The sequence below is a fragment of the Schistocerca americana genome, chromosome 5, assembly GCF_021461395.2.
Source record: "Schistocerca americana isolate TAMUIC-IGC-003095 chromosome 5, iqSchAmer2.1, whole genome shotgun sequence".
NCBI classification, from domain to species: Eukaryota; Metazoa; Arthropoda; class Insecta; order Orthoptera; family Acrididae; genus Schistocerca; species Schistocerca americana.
In genome coordinates, this window is record NC_060123.1 from 211,919,420 (window position 1) to 211,943,751 (window position 24,332).

Consider the following 24,332-nt stretch of genomic DNA (forward strand, 5'->3'; position numbering starts at 1 on the left):
TCTGAGCGTATTTGTTTGGAGTGTAGCCATGTATGGAAGTGAAACATGGACGATAAATAGTTTGGACAAGAAGATAATAGAAGCTTTCGAAATGTGGTGCTACAGAAGAATGCTGAAGATTAGATGGGTAGATCACATAACTAATGAGGAGGTACTGAATAGAATTGGGGAGAAGAGGAGTTTGTGGCACAACTTGACAAGAAGAAGGGACCGGTTGGTAGGACATGTTGTGAGGCATCAGGGGATCACAAATTTAGCATTGGAGGGCAGTGTGGAGGGTAAAAATCGTAGAGGGAGACCAAGAGATGAATACACTAAGCAGATTCAGAAGGATGTAGGTTGCAGTAGTTACTGGGAGATGAACAAGCTTGCAAAGGATAGGGTAGCATGGAGAGCTGCATCAAGCCAGTCTTAGGACTTAAGACCACAACAACAACATTGATAGCTTTTTCTTCATGTGGGATACCACAGCCATATTTGTTACAGGACATTTTGAAGTAATCCACCTTGGCTGTTCTTCACAAGTATTTACTTTATTGTATCTTGCACGTTTTGCCAGTTTTTGCCTTTAAAGAGCGTTTTCAAGCGCACTAGGACTCTATGTGTGGTACAGTTATCCTGTTACTAAACGGGGGATATAGCCGATCTGAAAGTCAGCACAAGCCCAGTAAGTTCTTTTATGAGTACTTGCTTGGCTCCCACAAGGTCCCAGCCTTTGCAGCACTACTTCCCTTTCCGTTCTGCAAGCCTATACTTACACTATCCCTTTCCTGACCTGCCTTTCCATCAGATGTGCAGACCTCGCTTGGATCTGGTACATAATTGAGGACCCTAATTTTTCAGTTTTCTTTCGGCGCTCTCTATACTTTTCATTAATATATATACTGTCCCCGTTGTCGGGTTCGATCTGCCGCCACTTTCCCAAATTTTCTTGGAAGTGCAAATCGCGCAGGGAAGGTCGCCCAGTGTAGTTAATGTTCCGTCTTTGTGCCCTTCGACCTCAGCAGCCTTCCTCCCTAATAAGGTATTACACCCAAGGCCCAGCATTGTAGCCATCCTGTTATGAGGAAGTTATCAGGAGCGTGCATAGTAGTAGCCCCACGATCAATAATGGTCGCTCTGTTGCTCTTTGAACTGAAAACTCCTGATGTATGCTAAGGACTGTGTGCCTATCGTGACTGGGTCTCAGGGTTTCCAAGCAACCGATTCCGGCCAGGCAGCCATTGCTAAGGCCAGGTGGTGCCCCTGTTCCGAGTTGGTGGTACCATGGCAGATGAGTTGCATATGATGTGGATGAAGCTTTCTCCTCCATATGGCCCCACAAATATCTACAGAAGAAAATAGCTCGTTCAATTCAGAGAGATATGACCCTAAAATGTTTCCCTCCCTGACTACATCTTGGGAGGTACATAGGACTAAGGGACAATCAGAGAATTGCTCCCCTCAATGTCTGCTTTGTACAAGGATTTTTTTCGGCCTCGAGCCCTTTATTCGTAGTAGGGAATACAGGAGAGAAGTTTGAGGAGGTTGCCGCCATCTCCAAAATGAAAAGTGAGTCAAATTTGATTAGAGCATCACTCCCTGTCAAGTCACAAGCACTGCTCTCTTGTGAAGCTGGGTGACATTGTGGGGGCTATCACTCCTCATAACAATGTAAATATGATTGAAGGCATCGTTTCCATCATGACCGCCTCTTGCAGCCATATGATGAGATACATACCGACTAAGAATGGCGGGGTGTACACTTTGTCCATGGTGTCCATAGTGGGCAAATGGACAATAGGGTTGCTATTGGGGCCTTCATCTTAGCTTCTAAGAGTGATTCGTTACCCGAAAAGGTCAAGACCGTTAACCGGATGTCCCCCATCCCCCACCCTATGTGGTGCTTCAAATTCATAGCAATCACACACAATTCACATTGCAACCCCAGCCCAGTCTGTAGGGATTGTGGATGATCATTGCACATGAATGTTCTTTTGTGCCCCTCCCCCCATCTCTGTAAACTGTGAGAGCACCATTCTCCCTGCTCACCAGACTGCACCATCTTTCAGAGAGAAGAAAAAATGCAGGAATATAAGACTCTGGACAGACTAACAAGAGGCCAAGAAAAGGTACGATCGTCTGCATCCTGAGTACATGACAATGTCGTATTCTACAGCTACGGCGACGTCACCCACTCTGATGACAGCACTCTCGCCCCTTAGGCTTGCTACAGCGGGCCCTCAAGGCCGATTGACCATGGCTGCCAACCTGATCGTTGGGGCCTCTCCTCCTGCCGCTTCCCTCACGTCCAGTTCGGTAGAAATGGCTTCCAACCCGCCGGGTACCTCAATACTCATCCTAGAGCTGGATATGACTCACTGTACTCCATCTTCTCACGCCAGTAACGGGTCCATAGAGCCCTCCAAGTTTTCTGGCAGTCTACAAGTGGATACCAGCCAGGGCTTAAGGAGCCAAAGGTTGCTGGTTGAAGGGATTTGCTACCTTCCTCAGTCCCTGAAACTATTTCAGGGAAGGCTTCCCAAGCATCTAAACCCCCTAAGGAGAAGAAATTTTACCTTTCTTCCAACACAGAGGAGAGTCCACTGGCCCCCATGCCACTGGATCCCACATGATCCGCTTCCGTAGCAGAGGTGGAGATTGTGATGGTCCCTGTGGTTCCAGATTGTGCCAACATGTCTCAGAAACTGTGTTTGTTGATATCAATCTCGTGATGGTTCCTGCGGTTCCAGATCGTGTTAATGTATCTCAGAAACTGTGTTTGTTGATATCAATCTCTAAACCACTGGCAGCAGGTGACACTAGGACATCACCTATGTCCTTGGTCCCTTCACACCCTCACATATACTGACAGCATTATTCTCCAGTGGAACTTTAGCGGTTTTTTCCACCACCAGGCTGAGCTATGACATCTCTTTAGCTCCCCCTACCGCCTCTTGCTCTCTGCATTGCCATTAACAATAAATTTGGTTTCCAGCAAAGCAGACATTGTCCTTTGTGGCTGCTAGGCTTCTGTAAGAATTGTGTGACTATGATAGATGTCAGGTGGAGTTTGCACATATGTTCTGGACTGGATATACAGTGAACCTGGGTCTCTCGAACCAGGCTGTGGCTGTTCAGGTAAGGGCATATCAGGATTTTACCATTTGAAATTTTTATCTTCCTCCCAATGGTGAAGTGCCTCACAATGTATTGTCTACATTGGTTTTTCAGCTCCACCCACATTTCCTAATCTTGGGCGACTTCAGCGGCCATAGCCATTTGTGGGATAGAATCACGACCACTGGCCTTGGTAAGGACTTCGAAAACTTATTGACAGATCTCGACCTGATGTCCCACACTTTTCCTTGTGGCATATGGAACTTAATCGGCCATTGATCTTTGCGTTTGCACTGGAGGGTCCACAGTGACCTGTGTAGCAACCAAATCCTCATCTTCCTGTCGTTCCCTCAGCGTCATTCCCCTGGGGGCCCACCGCCCCCCCCCCTTCCTCTCATGCCCCTCTCAGCTGGACTCTTAATAGTGCCGACTAGGATGCTTTAACCTCCACTGTCATTCTTAGCTCGCTGCTACATGGGGATATTGACACAGCTATCCAGAGCACAATAGCTCTATCGGCAACTGGCTTAGTGATTAGCTATTCTTTGCTCCATTCACTGAACAGGAATTCATCAGTGCCTTAGTCATTTGTCCTGATACAGCCCCAGGGCAATACTGCATTCAGTGCTCGAACACCTGTGATGGATTGTCAGTCATCTCCTTACCAACCTCAATCACATCTGGAACAAGGATGAGTTCCCATCTCAATCTCCGCTTCCGTAGCAGAGGTGGAGATTGCAGTGGTTTCTGTGGTCCAGGTCACGCCAACATGTCTCAGAAACTGTGTGTGTTGATGTCATAATCTCTCAACCGGTGGCAACAGGTGACACTAGAACATAACCTACATCCTTGGTGGCTTCACATCCTCACAGTATACTCTCAGCATCACTCTCCAATGCAACTTTAGCGGTTTTTTCCACCGCCAGGCTGAGCTGTGACATCTCTTAAGCACAAAATAATTTTCATTTCCCACTCGTAATGAAAGAGACTCTCTGACGATGAAACGTTGCACCCAACGTTGAGTAGCGTGATTGTTGTATCTTAAGCGAGACTGTTTCAAGTAGAGTATAGTGTTGTCTTGGTCTACAATAAAAACACAGAGAGAGAGAGAGAGAGAGAGAGAGAGAGAGAGAGAGAGAGAGAGACGAGAGCACATACTAACGAAAACTTGCTCCATACGATGAACGAAGGGTCTTCATTGTTAGCTCTGGGCCTGGACTCATCGCAGTAGCGACAAATGCGCCGTCCAGAACGCTTGGCGGACGGCTTTAATGCTTGAGGAACAGCCTTGCTTAGCGCTGTGTTTTGCACTTGGCCGACGACCAAGGACAGCAGTCGGGAATTCTCTCGCAGGCTTTAGTGACTCAGAGACGACTTTACACATTACGCAAACCATAGTCGTGAGAAACATTCAAGCTCCTCCATCCAAGTAGGAATATTTACAGGAATTACTCAAAACGCCAGATTGCAGACTAAGCTAAGTGCAAATCTAGGGTCAACGACGCTATGTGCCAACTGCTGGAGGTGCAGCGTGACTTAAGCGTTATCCTTCCTTCACCCGAGAGGAGAATTATCTGCATTGTGAGAGTTCGGGTATAGATGGCGACGTCATTACTAGGGGATGAACAGGAAGAGGAAACACATGAGGATACTGAACGGGTAATTCAGTGCCGAGTCTCCAGGCCATCGGCATCACAATTTGCTCTCTGTGAACCTCAGACAGATCGCGCGCCTTCCCCATTCTACACACGCCAGCATGCTCACTGATACTACATGCATCTTGCTTGTGTCTGACTAGCAGTCATTCCACGCGATGTGACGCTACTATAGCCTTCACGAGTTTATATCGATATTTCTGGCTGATCAGTGTATTACAGACTTTTACACTGGTGTGAAGGTATTTTCACAGAAACGAAGATTATTAAGATAACAAATAGAATAAATCGTAATTGAATCATAGTCTGTTACCAGACATTGGAGACCACAGGTAACTTACATCAAAATGTTCAAAAAATATCCCTGAACAACCTCTGGAATTTTCTTGGTGGTTTCTGCGTTCAATCTGTATATATGTTGATGTGGAAGGGAAATACATGAAGAACATAGGGAGACTGAAAATGCGTAGCTTTCAATGCGTTTTCCGAGCACCTTGTGCTGCGTGTATTGAGGAGTCTTTGAAGCGCCGTAGCGACGTCAACAAAGTTTTAAACTTTTCCACAGCACCCGACGGCAAAGGCCGTCGTACTGCTAAGCCACGAAGTTATGACCGAGAAGAACGCCGTGCCCACGTGAATAGGAATTCCGTGCGTTAACACTACAGCGCATAATACCGCGGTAGAGGCGCGGTTGGAAGAGTGGACCACGAAATGTGTTAGCAGAGCGCTCATTCGCTTGCGGTTCGGGAGAGCATGGTTAATTTTTGAATCTAATGTGACAGACATGTGATGATGCATTCCTCAATTTAGCGCTAACCGTTGTCAGGAATAAAAATATTCCTTGCTCACTATAAAACAAACACATGAACACAGGTAGTCAGCTGCTGACTGGGAGAAAAATTCCATCGATGGTGTTGCCATTAGAGACGACACAGATAGCTAACCAACAGTCGACTATGCCCTGTTAAAATGAAACTCCCCGGCGTTGGCACAAGTCATACAGGGAAAAAATGAAATCTGGTTGGCAGGACGCTAAACTGAAGATAGCCAATACGTATATGGCCGGTACCTGAACTAGCGACTGGTTCCTCATGATTCTCGCTACAAATTGCCTTACCGAGGCCGTTACACATCTATTTAGATGATCTTCTCTTGAAGCGACGGTTGCAAAAGGAATTTTTGAATTCATTGGTGGCCGAACGACGCGGCAGCTTAGGTTCGGACCTGTTTATAGCTACAGAAATAAGTCACTATAACGTGTAGCCCCAAAAAGTGAGTAATTAAGATTAGGTTGCAACATTCCTCGACGACAGTGACATTAGTAATCGAATGTAATCTCAGGTGAGTGAGATAAATCGCTCATGTCATTTTGAGAATAGTCATACGGTGAATTTGCTTTAACCTACTTCGGGAAAACACGGAATACTTAAATCTGCGTCGTGCGGTTCTAGGCGCTCCAGTCCGGAGCCACGCTGCTGCTACGGTCGCAGGTTCGAATCCTGCCTCGGGCATGGATGTGTCTGATGTCCTTAGGTTAGTTAGGTTTAAGTAGTTCTAAGTTCTAGGGGACTGATGACCACAGCTGTTGAGTCCCATACTGCTCAGAGCCATTTGAACCATTTGAACCACTTAAATCTGCAAGGCTACATGAGATTGTGATCTTCGATTACTACCTATGCTAGCATGTTGCACGTCCCTGGATCTCTTTGAAGCATTGTACACCACAGGCGGGTTGTCGATGGAGCTGTTACGACGAATGTACGTACAATAAAGCGTTGCTTGAGGCAGATACCTGGTCGGTCACAGGTGGACAAAGAGAGTGTCGGCACCATCTTGATAGGGGGCCACTGTGAACTCACGGTCTGTCACTCAAGGTGGACAGACTGATATGCAGATCACACCAGCCAACTTGATAAATGGTGGAAACGCAAAAGTACACTGTATGGTGAAGGGCCTGCACCAAGGAACGATCTCGTCAAGAAACATTTCAGGCAAATATGTCAATTATGACGTTTGGCGTCAATGGAAAAAAGAATATCTTCTAGCGCTTAGATACAATCACAAAATGAAAGGATCTACCTAGCGAGAAAACTAACTAAAGATGTTTCATTTCAAAAATGGTTCAAATCGCTCCGAGCACAATTGGACTTAACTTCTGAGGTCATCAGTCCCCTAGAACTTAGAACTACTTAAAGCTAACTAACCTAAAGACATCACACACATCCATGGCCGAGGCAGGATTCGAACCTGTGACCGTTGCGGTCGCGCGGTTCCAGACTGTAGCGCCTAGAACCGCTCGGCATGTTCCACTTCAGGAACATATCTATCCATTTGTGGAATACAGAGGTGAGGAATGGTAGATATGATAAAACGTGTATTCTTTATTCTATCGTCTTGCATCTACATTGAAGAGCCAAAGAAACAAACACCTGCCTAATATCGTGTAGGGCCCCCGCGAGCACGCGGAAGTGCCGCAACACGACGTGGCATGGACTCGACTAATGTCCTAAGCAGTGCTGGAGGGAACTGACGCCATGAATCTTGCAGGGCTGTCGATAAATTCGTAAGAGTACGAGGGGGTGGTGATCTCTCCTGAACAGCTCGTTGCAAGGCATACCAGATACGCTCAATAATTTTCATGCCTGGGGAGTTTGGTGGTCAGCGGAAGTGTTTAAACTAAGAAAAGTGTTCCTGGAACCAATCTGTAGCAATTCTGGACGTGTAGGATGCCGCATCGTCCAGCTGGAATTGCCCAGGACCGTTAGAATGCAAATTGGATATGAATGGATACAGGTTATCAGACAGGATGCTTACGTACGTGTCACCTGTCCGAGTCGTATCTAGACGTATCAGTGGTGCCATATCGCTCCAGACGCACACGCCCCACACCATTACAGAGCCTTCACCAGCTTGAACAGTCCCCTGCTGACATGCACGATCCATGGATTCATGTGGTTGTCTCCATACCTGTACACTTCCATCCGCTTGATACAATTTGAAATAAGACTCGTCCGACCAGTCATCAACAATCCGATGTCAGTATTGACGGGCGTAAAGCATTGTGTAACGCAGTCATGAAGGGTACATGAATGTTCTTTCGATGATGTTTGGTTGAATAGTCTCACGCTGACACTTACTGACGGCAGAGCATTGAAATCTACAGAAATATGCGGAAGGGTTGCAATTCTGCCACGTTGAACGATTCTCGTCAGTCGTCGTTGATGCCGTTCTTGCAGCCTCTTTTTCCGGCCGCAGCTTTGTCGGAGATCTGATGTTTTACCGGATTCCTGATATTCACGGCACACTCGTGAGATGGTCGTACGGGAAAATCCCCACTTCTTCGCTACTCGGAGATGCTGTGTCCCATCGCTCGTGTGCCGACTGTAACACCACGTTCAAATTGACTTAAATATTGAAAAGCTGCCATTGTAGCAGCAATAACAGGACTAACAATTCCCCCGACACTTGTTGTCTTATGTAGACATTGCCGACTACAGCGCAGTATTCTGTCTGTTTATATATCTCTGTATTTGAATACGCATGGCTTTACCTGTTTCTTTGGCGCTTCAGTGTATTATTAACACTCAACCGTATTTATTTCCCTTCTCTGATTACTCTGTGATTAGCCCAGAATCGTGGTAATTTTTTCTGTCCTCGAGGTATTAACTTCTACAAAAAAACTTTTCATATGAAAGTTCCAAGAAATGCGAAAAGAGGTGTAAATTAACAATATTAACATGTTATGTGTCATGTTGTAGAATTGGTGTATTCCTCTAGTAGTTTTGTGAGTTCCTCTCATGTGCGTTGATGTGTGAGACCTTGAGCTGTGATCGAGAAGTTAGTCTGCATTTTCGTGGCGAAGGACATGCTGAAGTCGTTCTTCAATTTCCTGAGGGCTGCGCAATACACTTCAGATTTGATCGATGGGAGATGACATCAGATAGAATAACCCCCCTTCAGAGTCCAAGAAGATCGTCTCCATGTCTTCACCGGATGCGGTTTTGAACTTTTTCTTCGGAGGAGAGATGGTGTGCCGCCACTTCATGGATTGCCGTTTTGTTTCCGGTTCGAAGTGATGAACCAATGTTGCATCGCCTGCGACGATGTTCGACAAAAAATTGTCGCGATCAGCCTCGCGACGCATAGGCAATTCCGCACTGATGTGCCTTCGTTGCTTGCTATGATCTATTAGGCGGTGAGGAACCCAGCTGGCACATTCCTTTGAGTAGACCAAATGTTGGACGAGTGTCCCAGTATTACCACCAGTGACGTCCAATTGAGCAGCGAGGTGTTTGTTTGAGAGTGTTTCCGCGTTCCAACATTGCAGGAGTCACCTCTGTCTGAGGCGGTCGGTTCGCAGGAGATGGGACAGGTTTGAGCGTCCTTGCTGCGATGGTGACACACGCCTCGCTCAACGACTCACCGTGCTTTTGTTCACTGCCAGGTCTCCGTAGACATTCTGCAAGCGCCTATGAATATGTACGATGCTCTGGTTCTCCGCCAAAAGAAACTCGTTGATGGCTCCGTGCTTGGATCGCACCTCCGATACACAGGCCATTTTGAAGGCTACGTGTAGTGCCGTCACTTATTGGAACTTCATGAAACTATATGGGCTGAAGCAGAAATATTCCATGATTACCCACAACAAATTCCGTATTTTTTCAACCGAAATCGGCCGAGAAATAAAATGTGTTGCATTATTCATTTAACGTCCCTCGCACTATGCTCGTGAACTAATGCATTCCATCTTCCCATATTTTCAAAAACCGCTAGCCACTGTACCATATCAGCAGCTACCAAGTAAGGTTTGACCATATGGATAATCTTCGGAAATATGTAATTAGCTCGAAGAATACGTGGCTGCGCCATCCTTTTTTAAAATTATTAATAACCTTCCTGTAACACACAGATCTAGGAAAGTTTCCTGCTTCAGTACCATTACCTCATCGTGAAAGGTGGCTGCTACTGGTTGATCTGTTTTCTCACTAGCTACATAAATCGTGGTTCATTCGTAAACTCTGTGCATGCTCACTGCATCGGAAACGTTGGTGTTCTACTGGTTCTCAACAAATCACAGGGCCTGGCGGTAGCTGACGGCATGTGTTCTGATTCGAAAAGAATGCCAGCCTTTCTTCTTCATTTTTTCGTCCTGGTGGTAGTCCTTGTGTGGAGAGGCATAGTGTGTATCTTGGAGCCATGAGATATGTTTTGTACTGCACTCATATTTGAAGAACAGACTATTATTACTTACCCCCGTGGTCTAGGGGCATTGGCGACCGAAGACTTCCGGCATAAGAAGTCAGCCTCATTCTGCCAACGGCCTTGTCAAAGAGGGCGGAGGAGCGGATAGAGGTTCAGGGCACACTCTTGTCCTAGGGGTGGGAAATTGCCCCTAAAGGCGGACGAATCAGCAATGATCAACGTCATGAGGATGCAGAAGGCAATGAACACCACTGCATTAAAGACACGTAACGTGTATCCACAGGACATGTGGCCCGTAATTGAAGAAGTGTCATGATGATCTCTCCATTGGCAAAAGATTCCGGAATAGTTCCCCATTCGGATCTCCGGGAGGGGACTGCCAAGAGGGAGGTTACCATGAGAAAAAGATTGAATAATCAACGAAAGGATAACGTTCTACGAGTCGGGGCGTGGAGTGTCAGAAGCTTGAACGTTGTAGGGAAACTAGAAAATCTGAAAAGGGAAATGCAAAGGCTCAATCTAGATATAGTAGGGGTCAGTGAAGTGAAGTGGAAGGAAGACAAGGATTTCTGGTCAGATGAGTATCGGGTAATATCAACAGCAGCAGAAAATGGTATAACAGGTGTAGGATTCGTTATGAGTAGGAAGGTAGGGCAGAGGGTGTGTTACTGTGAACAGTTCAGTGACCGGGTTTTTCTAATCAGAATCGACAGCAGACCAACACCCACAACGATAGTTCAGGTATAAATGCCGACGTCGCAAGCTGAAGATGAACAGATAGAGGAAATGTATGAGGATGTTGAAAGGGTAATGCAGTATGTAAAGGGGGACGAAAATCTAATAGTCATGGGAGACTGGAATGCAGTTGTAGGGGAGGGAGTAGCAGAAAAGGTTACAGGAGAATATGGGCTTGGGACAAGGAATGAAAGAGGAGAAAGACTAATTGAGTTCTGTAACAAGTTTCAGCTAGTAATAGCGAATACCCTGTTCAAGAATCACAAGAGGAGGTGGTATACTTGGAAAAGGCCGGGAGATACGGGAAGATTTCAATTAGATTACATCATGGTCAGACAGAGATTCCGAAATCAGATACTGGATTGTAGGGCGTACCCAGGAGCAGATATAGACTCAGATCACAATATAGTAGTGATGAAGAGTAGGCTGAAGTTCAAGGCATTAGTCAGGAAGAATAAATACGCAAAGAAGTGGGATACGGAAGTACTAAGGAATGACGAGATACGTTTGAAGTTCTCTAACGCTATAGATACAGCAATAAGGAATAGCGCAGTAGGCAGTACAGTTGAAGAGGAATGGACGTCTCTAAAAAGGGCCATCACAGAAGTTGGGAAGGAAAACATAGGTACAAAGAAGGTAGCTGCGAAGAAACCATGGGTAACAGAAGAAATACTTCGGTTGATTGATGAAAGGAGGAAGTACAAACATGTTCCGGGAAAATCAGGAATACAGAAATACAAGTCACTGAGGAATGAAATAAATAGGAACTGCAGGGAAGCTAAGACGAAATGGCTACAGGAAAAATGTGAAGACATCGAAAAAGATATGATTGTCGGAAGGACAGATTCAGCATACAGGAAAGTCAAAACAAGAGCTTTGGAGGACTTACGGTCAAATAAGGTAGAAGGGATAGATAACATTCCGTCAGAATTTCTAAAATCATTGGGGGAAGTGGCAACAAAACGACTATTCACGTTGGTGTGTAGAATATATGAGTCTGGCGACATACCATCTGACTTTCAGAAAAGCATCATCCACACAATTCCGAAGACGGCAAGAGCTCCAAGTGCGAGAATTCTCGCACAATCAGCTTACCAGCTCATGCATCGAAGCTGCTTACAACAATAATATACAGAAGAATGGAAAAGAAAATTGAGAATGCGCTAGGTGACGATCAGTTTGGCTTTAGGAAAAGCAAAGGGACGAGAGAGGCAGTTCTGACGTTACGGCTAATAATGGAAGCAAGGCTAAAGAAAAATCAAGACACTTTCACTTTCATAGGATCTGTCGACCTGAAAAAAGCGTTCGACAATGTAAAATGGTGCAAGCTGTTCGAGATTCTGAAAAAAGTAGGGGTAAGCTATAGGGAGAGACGGGTCATATACAATATGTGCAACAACCAAGAGGGAATAATAAGAGTGGACGATCAAGAACGAAGTGCTCGTATTAAGAAGGGTGTAAGACAAGGCTGTAGCCTTTCGCCCCTACTCTTCAATCTGTACATCGAGGAAGCAATGATGGAAATAAAAGGAAGGTTCAGTAGTAGGATTAAAATTCAAGATGAAAGGATATCAATGATACGATTCGCTGATGACATTGCTATCCTGAGTGAAAGTGAAGAAGAATTAAATGATCTGCTGAACGGAATGAACAGTCTAATGAGTACACAGTATGGTTTGAGAGTAAATCGGAGAAAGACGAAGGTAATGAGAAGTAGTAGAAATGAGAACAGCGAGAAACTTAACATCAGGATTGATGGTCACGAAGTCAATGAAATTAAGGAATTCTGCTACCTAGGCAGTAAAATAACCAATGACGGACGGAGCAAGGAGGACATCAAAAGCGGACTCGCTATGGCAAAAAAGGCATTTCTGGCCAAGAGAAGTCTACTAATATCAAATCCCGGCCTTAATTTGAGGAAGAAATTTTTGAGGATGTACGTCTGGAGTACAGCATTGTATGGTAGTGAAACATGGACTGTGGGAAAACCGGAACAGAAGAGAATCGAAGCATTTGAGATGAGGTGCTATAGACGAATGTTGAAAATTAGGTGGACTGATAAGGTAAGGAATGAGGAGGTTCTACGCAGAATCGGAGAGGAAAGGAATATGTGGAAAACACTGATAAGGAGATGGGACAGGATGATAGGACATCTGCTAAGACATGAGGGAATGACTTCCATGGTACTAGAGGGAGCTGTAGAGGGCAAAAACTGTAGAGGAAGACAGAGATTGGAATACGTCAAGCAAATAATTGAGGCCGTAGGTTGCAATAGCTACTCTGAGATGAAGAGGTTAGCACAGCAAAGGAATTCGTGGCGGGCCGCATCAAACCAGTCAGTAGACTGATGACAAAAAATCGTCACCTATGGTGGAGAAACATGGACAATGACAGAAAGGGACTGCAAGCAGGGAAATGAAATTTCTCAGAGCAGTTAAGTGAAAGACAAGAATGGACAGAGTAAGGAATGTAGAGATTAGAAAGGACCTTAAACAAGAAAGTATGAGAGAAGAAATTGAATAAGAGAGATTAAGATGGTATGTGCATGTTAAGGATATGCATGGGCAGAGACACTCCAAAATTATGGAAGAACTAAAGATGGATGTAAAAAGACCTAGAGGGCGCCCAAGAACACGGTGGAAAATAAGAGTGAGAATATCTGTGGAAAGGAGAGGTGTGACCTGGCAGCGAGTGGAAGAAGAAAAGTGGTGGGAGGACCGAGCCAAATGGAGAGGACTCGTCAGCACGCAGACCCGGAAGTAGCTGGAGAGAGATCTGGACATAGATACACTATTCTCATGAAATTATTCTGCCGGCTGGGGTGGCCGAGCGGTTCTAGGCGCTACAGTCTGGAAGAGCGCGACCGCTACGGTCGCAGGTTCGAATCCTGCCTCTGGCATGGATATGTGTGATGTCTTTAGGTTAGTTAGGTTTATGTAGTTCTACGTCCTAGGGACTGATGACCTCAGACGTTAAGTCCCATAGTGCTCAGAGCCATTTGAACCATATTATTCTTCCGTCGGAGAGCTATGATGCTTTATTACTGTAACGATGCTTCTGATTACTGGTAAGACAACTCCAGGTGGCGTGTTTCTGTGCCACCGTGTGATGTAAACAACAGGCCGAGAATTTGAAGGCTGAATAACAAATCCACTGTTTTTTTTCTACTGATTTCTGTTTATTTCTAACTAGATTTCGGATTATTGGCAAAAACAGTGCACTTGTTATTAAACCTTAAATATGGAATTGTTCTACCAAGAAGTTACGGAAGAATCCATAAAGACAGGCCTAGAATTTGTGTCCATGTGCCGACTGGTTCTCGCGAACGTTTATTTATACGCAGTGCTATAGACCATGAGAGAATATCGAAAAGCTGGTTGCTGCTTCATTTTTCAGGTTTATTTCAGTTGACTGAAAATGATATCGCATTGTTATTCCAATCAGCAAGATTGTGTTTAAAGATAAACATCTTCACGCTTCTCACAGTGAAACTGTAACTTTATGCTGTCTTTTAGCTGAAGCTCTATGTATTTATTTTAATTGTACATAGTGGGCAGTTATTTCCAACCTGGTCACTTCGTTTGTTTGTTTTGCATAATACAGTGCATTATGACTGATGATTAGGAGAAGGTACCATGAGGTAAGGGTAGAGAGAGAGAATTTAAGGTGTCACAAAGTATTTTGAAGACAGTTAGCCGTTTTGAAGCTTTAGATAGGCTGCCGCTTGCGAACACTGGACTGCTGAGAGTGCCAGCATTGCATTACTGAATTATAAGCTTCTAAATAATAAATGTCAGCTAGAAACTAGCCATTCTCAATGCAATATCATTTTTGATCAATGCATGTAATGCCTGTTGGTCGGGCTTCATTCACAGTTCAATGAACTAGCTGAAATCTAGATCTACCAATAAAATTTCAGAAGGACGACTGATAGCTGAAACTATTGTTTACAAGTCAATATAACAGTCGCTGCGTGCAACAGCCTTCTGAATGGGAGGTAACCTGATCAATTGTAAGCGTTTTACTATAGTAAATTCGGAAGTGTTACTGAGTGTTGTCATTCAAAAGTTTAGCTACTGCGTCCACTGTGAGTAGATTGACAGTAGCCAGGGAAACACCCCTATTGCAGTGCGGGTCGCAAGAAGCGTGAAGCTGGCACGAGATAGTCACACCTGTTGCTTTGCTGAATCTGTTTACTTACGCATTAGAGCCTGTAACGAGTTATGCTAACTTTATTAACCTTTGCGCTTAATTATATGTTGGTATGCGTTGCGTGTCCACTGTTAATGCTTCATTCTGAGTCAGATAGCGCTAATAATCTTTCTTGACCATTGTAATTTAGTAACGTATATCAGTATAATACCAGGGCTGGCACATTACCATCACAGAGGGCGATTAATGCTTTAAAAACGAGCTTTATAAAAGAGCGCAGTTGTGATTAGGTAATTAGAACCGTTGATAGCTACAACATTTAATTTTAATATGGTAATGACATACCAACTATCAAGCCTTCACGTATCAATCATAATACGTGAACCGTAGTTCGAATGAAGTATGTGAAGTATGAACTTGCTGCACTTAAGAAAATATGTCCTGTACAGTTTTCGTGCATTTTCTGACTTATTCCCAAGCCATAATCGGAAGCATCGGCAATGGTGATAACGCAGGAAACGGTTAAAGAAAAGATTTTGGCGAAGGGGTGGTGGTGGTGGTGGTGGTGGTGGTGGCGGCGGCGGCGGCGGCGGAGGAGGAGGAGGAGGAGGAGGACCACACCACAAAGTTCATTATCACGAGAAGGAACTAACTGACACGAATATAAATGTAGGCTTCATCACAATAGAGACTCATCAACGGTGCTGGTGTGAAAAAACTCAGCTTTCCATGTGGTCTTCCTATTGTTACTCTGCAACGTGTTTAAGACAACTCCATTAATTTTTATATCCTCAAGCAGACGATAACAGATCACCTTTCTTGAAGAAGTTTACCTACATCCGGTCCAGTGGAACCAGGTACGATCAACCAGCACAGAGGCGAGTTCCGTAACTTCATGACGCGGCAGTTAAACGGAACCCATTCGTTAAGGATCCGCGGAACGACGTTCGTTGGGTTGGGTAAACCGAGGTAGCAGCTGTTGTATGAAGATAAACAGAGTGCAGGCCAAGATAAGGATGCGAACCAGGATCATGCGGAATGTAAAGCATTTTATGGTCAGACCCACGTAATATTATGTAAACTTAACGTCGCAAAAAAGACGAAAAGCACAAAAATGTGCACTCATGTATTTATTTCTGTAAAAACTTCCAAGCTAAATGACTTGTGTCTATTTTGTGAAATGTAATTATTCCATAAATAATTTTTGAGAGATATAGTGTCAGTCAGCGTGTGACTGACTGCGATCGACTATAATACTTTTTTTGTTTTAGAATCTAAGTGAACAGCCGGCCGGAGTGGCCGAGCGGTTCTAGCCGCTACAGTCTGGAACCGCGCGACCGCTACGGTCGCAGGTTCGAATCCTGCCTCGGGCATGGATGTGTGTGATGTCCTTGGGTTAGTTAAGTTTAATTAGTTCTAAGTTCTAGGGGACTGATGATCATAGCAGTTAAGTCCCATAGTGCTCAGAGCCAAATGGAGCATTTTTTTTGTAAGTGAACAGCATTTGTACACACTCTCTCTCTCTCTCTCTCTCTCTCTCTCTCTCTCTCTCTCTCTCTCTCTCTCTCTCTATATATATATATATATATATATATATATATATATATATATATATATATATATATATATATATAATCTGTTAGCCTTTAGACCGATATGGGGGATTGTATATGCGTTCCGTGTGTATCAGTAATTAATCCTCCTTTTATGCAGACAAATCTGATCCAATGACCAATACGAGCTAAACGGATTAGTATTCTGCCATTTATACATTTGCAACTGCCTACAGCATCCCTGAAATTAAAAGCCGATCATCACGAAGCGTTTTGCAAACTTGAATGCAAGCGCGGAGCCTTAAATGATCTGGCCACAGTCTCCAAGCTATGATTCCATTTCGACCGTAAATTACAGATTCCGGCCCCGCAAAATTGATGGTGGTATTAAAAGAGGTAATCTTCTCTAAAATTCACACGAATTTTCTAAAAGTCAGTTTAGTCACTAACGACAATGCACCCGCCATTAACAATGGCCGTTTGCTCCAGTTAATTTTAGCAGTTTTCCTTCCAGTAATTTATTTCAATTTCTAGTTAAAACTAAATTTTAGTAATCCTGGGTGAGCAGACGCATCAAACGCCTGATGAGAAATTTTATCGTGAAAACTATCTCGGTTACATACGTCTGTGAAACACAAAGCAAAATTAATGCAGGATAAACACTCTTGTCTTAATTAAGCAAGGTGAGAAAGAACTGTTCTTCCCCGACACAGTTCTTACGACAGCCATTGCGTAACTGACTGTGGGAAGGCCACACAACGCAAGGTCTCTCTGACCACTACAGGGAAGATACTGCGTATATGTTTATGAGAGTGTAAAAAGTACAAAAACACTTGCCAGTTAGCGGTTCTTGCTCAGTTTCCGCAACATTCGGTTTTCCTATACCCATTCACACTGTCTCGTATGATTAATACAGACGCTGAAAATTTACTGTAGCACTCATCTACTCCACTCGCGAATCGTGAACTGAACCATTAGTTTCCTGTAAGGGTTAATAGCATTTTCTTTGGCCTGGAGATAATGTTTCATACTCCCAACCAGCGTTGGTCTATGACAAGGACGATAAAAGGTTTTGTGTAAGTATGAGGGGCAGTGAAATGAAAACGAGACAGATAGAAGACAGATATAAACTTCATTATTTCAAAAGTTATCACCATGATGGTTAATATACACTGAAGAGCCAAGGGAACTGGTACACCCGCCTAATATTGTGTAGGGGCTCCCTCGGCACGCTGTAGTGGCGCAACACGACGTGGCAGGGACTCGACTAATGTCTGAAGTAGTGCCGAGTGGACGTGACACCATGAAACATGCAGGGCCGTCCATAAATCCTGAGTATACGAGGGGGGTGGAGTTCTCTACTGATCAGCAAATTGCAAGGTATCCCAGAAATTTTCAATAATGTTCATACCTGGGGAATTTGGTGGCCAGCGGAAGTGTTTAAACTCAGAAGAGTATTCCTGGAGCCACGCTGTAGCAATTCTGGACGTGTCGGGTGTCGCATTGTCCTGCTGGAATTGCCCAAGTCCGTCGGAATACACAATGGACATGATGTCACGAGTCGTATCTAGACGTACGAGGGGTCCCACGTCACTCCAGCTGCAACCGCCCCACAACATTACAGAGCCTCCACCAACTTGAACAGTTATTGATTGGTGACTCCATAGAGTGCTGTGTGACAACGACCATATAATAAGTAAAATTAGAAGGAAGGTCAGCGTTGGCCATACTTTTGATGACTTATTACCAGCAAAATCGATTTTCGGTCACATAATGATCATCTTCAGTGCTTTAGCGTACAAATTAAAGTTCGTAGGCACTGGTGTCTAGTTATTAGCAATAACAGAAGCTTCTAACTTGAACAGTGCCCTGCTGAAATGAAGGGTCCGTGGATTCATGAGGTTGTCTCGATTACCCGTGCATGTCCATTCGCTCGATACAATTTGAAACGAGACTTGTCCGACCAGGCAACACGTTTCCAGTCATCAAGAGTCCAATGGCGGTGCTGAAGGGTGCAGTCGAGGCGTAAAACTGTGTGTTGTGCACTCATCAAGGGTACACGAGTGGGCCTTCTGCTACGAAAGCCCATATCGGTGATGTTTTGTTGAATGGTTCGCACGCTGTCGACGGCCCAGCATTAAAACCTGTAGCGGGTTGCGGAAGGGTTACACTTCTGTCACGCTGAACGATTCTCTTTAGTCGTCGTCTGTCACGTTCTTGCAGGATCTTTCTCCGGCCGCAGCGATGTCGCAGATTTGATGTTTTACCAGATTCCCGATATTCACGGTACACTCGTGAAATGGTCGTACGGGAAAATCTTCTCTTTATTGCTACCTCGGAAATGAAGTGTCCCATCGTTCATGCGCCGACCACGTTCAAATACACTTAAATCTTGTTAACCTGCCATTGTAGCAGCAGGAACCGATCAACAACTGCGCCAGACACTTGTCTTAATACAGACGTTGCCGACTGCAGCGCCGTGTTCTGATTGTTCACATATCTCTGTATTTCAATACGCATGCCTATACCAGTTCCTTTGGCGTTTCAGTGTATTTATTCTACTGTGACACACGACGATCAATGGCTTCATGGAAAAATGTTTGCGGTTGCCTAAGAAACCATGATGGTACCCATGCGTGCACCCCGTCGTTCGAAGCACGTCGACGGCACGAACGTCTTTGACTAGGGCTCCAAAAGTATGGAAATTGCATAGGAGAGAACGGGACTGTACGGAAGATCTGTAACGACTCTCCAGGGAAAGTTCTGCAGCGTAGTCGAAACAAGCCCAGCAACACGTGGGCCCGCCCTGAAGAAAGACATTGTGGCCGTTGAATTGTTTCACAAGGAGAGGAGCGCGCTCCGTTACAATCATGATTCCGTAGGCAATCGTCCAAATTTTTCCTTTTTTCATTTGACTGCCTCTTTACTATCAGATCATAGCACCAATCTTTACTGCTACAGTCACAGTTTTCTGTTATTCATATTTTACACGACGCGTTTCGGGGGACGATTCCCATTTTCAAGTCTATAATTTCTTTGTACTATGCCATTTTTACGTAATGTTTTTGATGTGTGGGGTCCTGCTTTCTTTTGTTGATTTCACTGAAACATGTTAAAAAGGCGCATTTTTAGTTAGTTATCGATTTTATATGTAAAAATTTATGTGGCTAGTACAAAGAAATACACACTTGAAAATGAAAATTATTTCCCGAAACGCGTCGTGTAAAATATGAATAGAAGAAAATCGTGACCGATAGCATAAACTTTATTTATAAACAAACCTACTGTTTTTACAGTTTCAGACTTTCAAAAAAAAAAAAAATATATATAATGGACAAAAATCAGACAATCTTTACATTTAGGTGGCACGAACAAGACGAACTTTTAATTCCATATATATCTGTGTCAAGAACTGGCCTTGTTCATTTTCTGTACCATAGGTGCTGGAGAGCTGGGACAGGTATGGGCAACCACCTCGACCTCAGTTTTCTGTCCGAGGGTCCTGACGTACAGAATATTGCCGTGACTTCATTTCGTGTCACGTAGTGCGACGTAAAAAGATATGTGCTGCTGCTGTCATTTTGCCTTAAAATAGCGGCAGAAACTTTAAAAATACGTACATTATATCATATTCAAGTGACAAAATTAAGCCTAGTGCGTTAGATTCACCAGTCGAGAGGATGGGAGAGGGTGTAGCAGAAAATGCGAACGTACGTTTTTAAGGTATTGTGTTCCCCATTATTTGCTTCGGTTGCATGTGTTTTAGATGTAGCATTTGATGTGGGGTGGGCGTCTTCACAAAACGGGAGGACTTGAGTCTTTCGAAATTCCTGAAGGCTAACTTAAATAAAAATCATATTTTTCATTGTCTTTCTGATTCCACAGTTTAGAGTAATCTAAAATTTTGAAAAAATTGTTTGAAGCATGTGATTGTATCGCTGTAAGCAACCTCATGAAAAATTCTCACAGCAGGAAAAGTTCGGCGTTATAATCATCTGTTTATACGAGGGCTATTCGGAAAGTAAGGAACGATAGGTCGCGAAGTGGAAAACTGTTTTATTTGCAACAGTTAGCTACAATTTCCAGCTACTTATCTCCATAGTGGCCGATCCGACTAGGACGTTTGTCGTAGCGTTGTACCAACTTTCCAATACCCTCGTTATAAAAGGCAGCCGCCAGTGCTTTCCACCAGCTCTCTACGCTGGCCTACAGCTCATTTTCCGCGCCAAAATATTGTCTTCATAGCCAGCGGTTCATGTGAGCAGAGATGAAACTCAGAGGGAGACAATTACGGGCTGTATTGTGGGTAATCAAACATTTCCAACTGAAAACTATGCAGGAGCGTCTTCATTGCCCCTGCAGAATACGGCTGAGAATTTTCTTGGCGCGAGACATTACTGTTCTAGGTATCTTTATGTGTTCCCTGTGTGGTCAGAACTAAAAAGTACTACGTAACGCGATCGACGGGAGTATTAGAGACACTGCCCAACACACCTGTGAAAAACTTCATCGGATTTTCACTGTGATTTCCATTTCGCGACCGATCGTTCCTTACTTTCCGAATAACCCTCGGGTGTACTGAAGCAACAACGTCGTTATTCTGTTCGCCTCCTTGTTATGGCGCGAGCTGCAACTTCATTAATGTTACATCAGCTCATCAATTACTTTTTACTTCTGCGGTATTCTTACTATGTCGAAGCACGTCTCAGAGAATCAACAAGGTATTCTGTTGCGGCATGACGGCAAGTCTAATGTTCAGGGTCTGTCAAAATTAAAAGCTATCGCCGAATTACGTCAAACATGAAACAGATGCTGTTTAAGATTAAAGAACAAATTATTCCGTTTTCACTTGCCGCATAACTCTGTGACAAACATTCACTGCGGAACTCCGGCATCGAGTGATGTCGAACAGCGGTTTCTCGAGTCGTAAAAAAGTTCGTCGAAATACAGTAAGTCACATGCTACACTAATTAATGAAATATTAATTTGCAGACACAAAAAAAGAACTATCGGTCCTACTTTGTATTCGAACGAACGTTACTTTGCATTTCACAGCGCTTGATCACTAACAGAATAGCATTCTGAAGTTATCCTTGCAGAAAATAACCTAGAATTCAACAGCGTTCATTCCATGGACCGGCCAGAAGCAGAAGATTCGTCATTTAGAGAGAGACACCTGCGGTTGGTAATATAAAATTCATCGTTGTGTCATACACATGACGAGGATTTTCTTGACTTCGAGCAGGCAGTCGATCAAATCTGCATTAGCAACTGCATGTCCACTGGGATGTCTCGAACTAAATGTGCACGTATACTCTACAAGAGAATGCACAATTTACATTTCGAAGGGTACATTGTATGAAAGTCAGTGGCTCCCTGTTCTATCCCAATCGCCTGTGGAGCGAGCGAAAAAAACATACAGCCTGTAGTGGCGTAAGTCATGGAACTCAACAAATCGCTGGAAGTCCCATGCAGAAATATTGAGCCATGCTGTCCCCACAACCGTCCATAATTGAGAAAATGTTGTCGGTGCAGGATTTTGTGCACGAACTGACCTCTCGATTACGTCCGATAAATATTCGATGGGATTCATGTCTGACGATCTGGGTGGCCAAACCATTCTCTGGAATTGCCCAGAACATTCTTCGAACCATCGCGAACAATTGTGACCCGGTGACACGATGCACTGTCATACATAAAAATTCCATTGTTATTTGGGAACAAACGGTCTCCAAGTAGCCAAACATAACGATTTCCAGTAAGCGATCCGTTCAGTTGGACCAAAGGACCCACGTCATTCCATGAACACACAACCCACACCATTATGGAGCCACCACCAGCTTGCACACGGACTTGTTGACAACTTGGGTCATGGCTTCGTTGGGTCTGCACCACATTCGAACCCTACTATCAGCTCTTACCAACTGAAATCGGGACTCATCTGACCAGGTTACGCTTTTCCAGTCGTCTATATTACCACGGATATGGTCCAAATGGTTCAAATGACTCTGAGCACTATGAGCCGTAACATCTGAGTTCATCAGTCGCCTAGACTCAGAACTACTTAAACCTAACTAACCCAAGGACATCACACACATCAATGCCCGAGGCAGGATAAGAACCTGCGACCGTATCAGCAGTGCGGTTCCGGACTGAAGCGCCTAGAACCACTCGGCCACACGGCCGGCCCACTGATGAGATCACGAGCCCAGAAGAGATGCCGCAAGCAATGCTGTGCTGTTACCAAATGCACTCGCGTTGGTCGTCTGCAGACGTAGTCCATTAACGCCGCACTTCGCCGCACCTCCCTAACGGACTCGTTCGTCGTACGTCCCACACTGATTCCTGCGGTAATTTCACACAGTGATGCTTGTCTGTTAGCACTGACAACTCTATACAAACGCCGCTGCTCTCGGTCGTTAAGTGAAGGCCGTCGGCCAATGCGTTGTCGGTGGTGAGAGGTAATGCCTGAAATTTAGCATTCTAGGTACACTCTTGGCACTGTGGATTTCAGAATACTGAATTACCTATCGGTTTTCGAAATGGAATGTCCAATGTGTCTAGCTCCAAGCTCCATTCCGCGTTCAAAGTCTTAATTCCCGTCATTCGGCCACAATCACGTAGGACGTTTTTTTCACATGAATCACCTGAGTACAAATGGCAGCTCCGCCAATGTACTGTCCTTCTATACGTTGTGCACACGACACTACTGCCATATGTATACAACTATATCGCTATCCCTGACTTTTGTCACCACAGTGTATCTCAGAACATGCCCCAATCACTGTTATCTCGTTGTCACTATTCCTTTGCGACATAAACGATAGAATCAACAGTACTTTCGTACAATCTTTCTCGAACACCGCATCTGTAGATATATCCAACAGAGTTCGCAAAAACATAATTTTTCTTACAAATATTTCCATTTAAAGTTTCAGCTCATCTCCATTACCCTTTCATACGGACCACACTGACCTATTCCGATCCCAGAACGATCTTCCTGAATTCGTTGCCACGGCCAGGCCTACCTGATAAACACCCGAATGCTGGAGAAACATTACTATAGAATATGTAGCAATAGTGTAGGTGCACCTTCCCGGAAATGGTTACGTAGGTAAAGATTAGTTTACGTCACGAAAGAGCGACCCGGAAATGGTAAAAAACTTCGACAGGCACTAGAAGACAGATGTCAGTTATCCCGCGAAGACCTGCTTACAGAGTCTGAAGAAACACCAAAGACTGAGGAAGATACTAGAGCACCCTACGAATCGCTCCCAAAGAACGAAAAAGCACTCATTATTCCCGCGCCCCATTCGTGAATGGAACAGAAAGAAACCGATATACGTGATCGAATGAAAATTACCTGTCATGTACTTGGATAGATGAAGATGTAAGTATAGTACCAGCTTAGATACTAGCAACTCTTCCTTCTACGCTACTGCAGTCGTAGCTCAAGTCCAATGAAGACGTAACGAAATCGAACAGTGGATTTTCGGCGATTTTCGTTTTCTATCCAAGTATACGATACTATCTGCCTGCATAGCTACAGCCACTAACGCGCAATTGTGCATTGGCGCTCCACTCGCACGTAGCTGGTATGATTCTTGGTGGAGAAAAAAAATCCTCATTGCCAATATTTGACTGATAAGGCGACGCGAATTGGTAATGTAAAATTCCTGGTCAACACATTAACAGAGTGTGCCACTGTCGGCCGGCCGGGGTGGTCGAGCAGTTCTAGGCGCTACAGTCTGGAACCGCGCGACCACTACGGTCGTAGGTTCGAATCCTGCCTTGGGCATGGATGTGCGTTTCTAAGTTCTCGGGGACTGATGACCTCAGAAGTTAAGTCCCATAGTGCTCAGAGCCATTTGAACCATTTTTTGTGCCACTGTCCTGGCTAAAATTCCAAACCTATCCTTAGTGTCGATTATAGAGG

The 24,332-nt window shown here is 44.4% G+C and overlaps 1 protein-coding gene across 2 annotated transcripts in view; it reads right to left on the reverse strand.

The window, feature by feature from the left end:
- LOC124615533 (V-type proton ATPase 116 kDa subunit a1) overlaps positions 1–24,332 on the reverse strand; it is a 656,071-nt gene that overhangs the window by 491,344 nt on the left and 140,395 nt on the right. The gene's annotated exons all lie outside the window — the stretch shown is intronic.